We start from the raw sequence: 5,207 nt of genomic DNA on the forward strand, positions 1-5,207 counted from the left end.
GATACGGGTATTTCTAGCAAGGCCATGGGTATCATGAATTCGTTTGTGAATGATATCTTCGAGCGTATCGCCAATGAGTCTTCCCGCCTGGCGCACTACAACAAGAAGTCGACCATCAGCTCCCGCGAGATCCAGACCGCCATCAGGTTGCTTCTGCCCGGAGAACTTGCAAAGCATGCTGTCAGCGAAGGCACTAAGGCTGTCACCAAGTATACCAGCAGCAAGTAAACATCGACTCCAGCGTTGATTCACAACAAAAACGGCTCCTTTAGGAGCCACCACATGTCATAAAAAGCAATGTCCAACGTGTCAGTTCTTTAGTTATTAACCCCTTCTGCTCCTTTAATCGCCACACTACACAAGGCTTTCTTTTAAGCTTTCAGATTTGAGATAACTATTAGATTTAAGAGAAATATATACATAGAGTTTTTGTGTGTGTGTGGTTTTTTTTTTTTTTTGCAAAATAAAACTGTTTACAGCAATGAATGGCCCAGTTCAAGTTCTTTATGCTTTTCTTTATAAAGGATAGCTCGGAACGCTGCCTGTCAGTTTTTCACGCAAACTTTCCGTGTGCCGTCAACGTTTATCGTGGACTATTATAAGACTCCCCGCGAAAATCAACAAGCCAGTGGCACCTAATGTCATGTTCTCCGCGCGCGCATAATTTAACAGGCAGTTTCCGCGCGCTTAGCTTCCGTTTGTTACGTTGCAATGAACACTCGCACGAAGTATCATGTAATGGTTTTCACACTGAAGAAAGCCTATGCCCGAAGAGTGTGTGACTTTTCACAAGATGCTGAACCTTTGACATTTTTCAACCTTATCGGTTTTCAGTTTTTATTTTCTTTTGATTTTTTAGACCGAAGTTCACGGCTAAGTTCACGTTCTCCGCACGCGCTCGAGTGTTTCACTCCATCTCTGGTCAAGGATCAGAGAAACTTATTAAACAACGCTCAAGATCTCTTTTGTTTGGTTTTTTTTTTTTTGCGAGATCTATCTTACGTCTTATTGACAAGAGCATTTTCTTTGCAGTCTTCGGGCGTTGATCTTCGATTGCCTGTTTTTTTTTTTTTTTTATCCTGTGTGAGTGCGAGTGTGTGTGTTGCACCTAGTTTTACTTTGTTATTCCGTCAAATATATGGAGGGAAATATATGTTTTGTTTTTTTTTTCAAGTTGGTCATTGCTTTTGTTTATTTGGTGGCTCCTAAAAGAGCCGTTTGGTTTACTGGACGCCGGGCGAAGATATCTCTTCGTTTACTTCTTCTTGGTCACCTTAGCTTTCTTGACTGCGGCCGGCTTTTTAACTTCTTTCTTTGTGCTAGGTTTCTTCGCAGCTACCTTCGGCTTTGTTGGTGACTTTGTGCCTGATGGCTTCTTGACTGCAGGCTTCTTGGACGTATCTTTCTTGGATGACGGACTTTTTGTAGAAGAGTTTTTCGTAGAAGAAGTCTCTTTCTTGGCCGCAGGTTTCTTTGTGGAAGCTTTCGTTGTAGCAGCGGGCTTCTTTGGCTTAGCCAGCGGCTTTTTACTCGGCGCAGCAGACTTTCTGGTCGGCTTTTTCTGCTCTTTTGGTAGCTTAAATGATCCTGAAGCTCCCACTCCCTTGGTGTGGATGAAGGTTCCATTGGCTGTACCCTTCTTCAGAGCTGTCTTGACGTGATGAGATGCTGTATCTCCCACCTTGTAGTTGGCCTTAACGTACTTCTCGATCGCTTGGCGTGAAGAACCGTTGCGATCTTTCAACGTGAGAATAGCAGTCTTAATCATCTCTTCGTATTTCGGATGTTCGGCAGGGGTTTTGGTCATCTTTCGCTTAGCGTTGTCTGACATTCTGCTAGTTTCTGTCGGTCTACTGAACTGTGAATTGTGTGACTCTTTCGAGAAATTCGAGGCACGTTGTTAGCATTGTAAGTTTTTACTTGTAAATGCGGACCGCAGAGAGAACAAGCCCGGCAAAGTTAGTAACGGACGTTGTTATTCTGTGTTTCTTTCATGCAAATACTTGGGAACAAATTGCTTGGTACACAGTTTTATTTGAGTTTTTCATTGAAATACTTTATTCAAACCTTTTTAAAGAGACCGAGGTACAGTCTTTTTTCCAACAACACGATAAAACTCGAAGTGAATCGACCGACATGTAAAGGCAAACGCTGTCTAATGCGAAGAAACGCTAGAAAGAATGATATTGGACTGATGTTTTGTTGACGTTTGGTCAGTTTGTTGGTTGGTTAGTTTCATTGGTTTATTCGTTGATTTGTTAGTTCTATCCTTCGTTTGTTCGTTGGTTTGTTTGTTCGTTCGTTCCTTCGCTCATTGTTCGTTCTTTCCTTCGTTTGTTGGTTCGTTTATTTGTTAGTTCTTTCCATCGTCTGTTTGTTGACTGGTTCGCGTATTCGTTAGTTCTATCCTTCGTTTGTTGGATTTTTCGTTCATTTGTTTGTTCGTTTTCAACACAGCTTTGGCGTCAGAAAAAGAAATGTGGAACGTGTTAAGATGAACCTTGCTAAAAGTTAAGGGTACAATTTATTGGTCATTGACTTTATCTTCAAGTGGTGGCTCCTAAAGGAGCCGTTTTAGTTTTAAGTATGTGAAGCGTAAGCTCACTTAAGCACGCTCGCCTCTGATTCGTCTGGCCAACTGGATATCCTTTGGCATAATGGTGACACGTTTGGCGTGGATAGCGCACAGGTTGGTATCCTCAAACAAGCCCACTAGATAGGCTTCACTGGCCTCTTGGAGAGCTAGGACGGCAGAGCTTTGAAAGCGCAGGTCCGTTTTGAAATCCTGCGCAATCTCTCGCACAAGACGCTGAAAAGGCAGCTTGCGGATGAGTAGTTCTGTAGATTTCTGATAACGGCGAATTTCTCGGAGAGCAACTGTTCCGGGTCTGTAACGATGAGGTTTCTTGACACCACCAGTAGCAGGAGCGCTCTTCCGGGCTGCTTTTGTAGCTAACTGCTTACGAGGAGCTTTTCCACCAGTCGATTTTCGAGCCGTTTGCTTGGTACGAGCCATGACTGAAAGTAGAGATTTGACGTTTTGAAAGCGATCAAAAAGTTTTGATTTGTTTCACCACCATTGAGTAAAATCGATTTATAACAGAAAGCCCGTGATCCGATTGGCTGATTAATGACGCATGTGATTGGCTGTGAGAAATTTGCTTTTCTGTTGTGAAGAAGATGCGGCTGAACTTTCGATCTTAGGCAGCTTGTTGCTAGAAATTTGAAAATGACTCGAAAGCATGCGGAATATTACGGAATTGTGGGCACTGTGATATAGATATATATATATTTCCTGTTTAGTTTAAGTCTGACTTTGTTAACAAGAAATGAGAATTTCTCGTAACAGTTTTCCTTAACGGGCAAGTAAGTTATCCAAAGTAAGGCATGCCGAGTATAAATATTCATGAGACTGTCGGCAAAGCGTTCGCCTTTGCTTTGTTTTGAAAGTTACGTTTCCCGAGAGGTACAACTGGACAAACTAAAGCGCCAGCAAAGTCGGCAGGGTTCGTTAACTCGCAGTTTCGCTACTGGATTATCTAAAACAAGTCATGTCTGGACGCGGTAAAGGAGGCAAAGGTCTAGGAAAGGGCGGCGCTAAGCGTCATCGTAAAATTTTAAGAGACAACATCCAGGGCATAACCAAGCCTGCTATCCGTCGTCTAGCTCGCCGCGGCGGTGTGAAGCGTATCTCTGGTCTGATCTACGAAGAGACTCGCGGAGTCCTGAAAGTCTTCCTTGAGAACGTCATACGTGATGCTGTGACCTACACCGAGCACGCCAAACGAAAGACAGTGACAGCCATGGACGTGGTCTACGCTCTCAAACGCCAAGGACGTACTCTCTACGGATTTGGTGGTTAGGGAAGTGCCTGACTACAAGCTCCCCCTTAAAAAAACGGCTCCTTTAGGAGCCAACAAGTCTAACGAAAGTCCCGACCAGCAATAAATGCGATTCATTTTTAACAACAGCAACAAACAGTTCTATGTTGAACTTTAATTTGCGTTACCTTAGTGATGTAAAACAGAAGTTAAGAGTTGCAATAATAGCTGACATTTTTTTTGATCAAAGTTCTGTGTATGTAAAGTGTTGGGTTTTAGGTGTCGAGCGTTGATCAAATTAAGCGCTTGCAAACAAGGCCGTCGAGATAAGAGTTAAATTATGGTGTGTGTTTTCAAGACCAATCTGTTAACAATTTTAAGTTGGAATAGTCTTTCAGTAGGCAAATGAGATGACTGAGACAACTATAACTTTTTTTTTTTATAAGAACGTTAAGGCTGAGATTAACCAAGATTTTAAGAACATTCTGCCAGAACATTCCTCGGGTTGAGAGTCGGTTAAGAACGTTTTTATTCCGCTAATCTGTCGATTAGATGACAAGCATAAAATAAGGGTGACAAAAAAATGTAAACTAACCCAACTACTTACGGGCACGCTTTGTATAACATTAACAATGGTGTTCCTATTGCATGACACACATCTCGGCTTGTAGTAATCAGCAGTAGTTCTTATTCATAACTGTTGCATTTTTTCTGTAGCACGCGCCAGCGAATATCTAGATTTGCAAACTGCATGATGAATACACCCACATAGTAAATAAGTTTACTGCCGGACATTTGGATTGCTCTTTCGCTTTTGCCGCCTTCCTGGCCGAACCGAGCAGGACCACTAGACAACGTCTCGAACACTCGTAGGTACTTATTAGATCTTGTAATAAAAGCCGTAGAGAATATATATGAAAGTCACACAAGAGATTAACTCGCTAAGACTGTTTTAAGTCACTTTTATCGACTTCCAGCTGATAAATATAATACACTGGACTTTCGGTTTAAAACGAACGCGCGCATGCCTAATTATTGTACGCCTTGTGTTTTTCTCTATGTGTGTACTGCAGACAACTTTACATTGATTTCATTAGTTTTGTTTTGTAGTTGAAGCGAATGCCTAACAGGAGGTAGTTTTTGGTAACTTTGATGTATTGCTATAAGGCCGCTTATCTTTGTATTGGAACATGACTGTTATCAACATTTGGTGGCTCCTAAAAGAGCCGTTTTGAGTTTGTTATTAAGCTGGGAGCTTAATGTTGTTTCTTTTCCGCCTTCTTGGGTAGAAGCACTGCTTGTATGTTGGGAAGAACTCCACCCTGAGCGATAGTCACACCAGCAAGAAGTTTGTTTAACTCTTCATCGTTTCGAACGGCTAACTGC

The sequence above is a fragment of the Orbicella faveolata genome, unplaced genomic scaffold (genome assembly GCF_042242905.1).
Source record: "Orbicella faveolata isolate gen_17 unplaced genomic scaffold, um_ofav_v1 contig_50, whole genome shotgun sequence".
Taxonomy (NCBI): Eukaryota; Metazoa; Cnidaria; class Anthozoa; order Scleractinia; family Merulinidae; genus Orbicella; species Orbicella faveolata.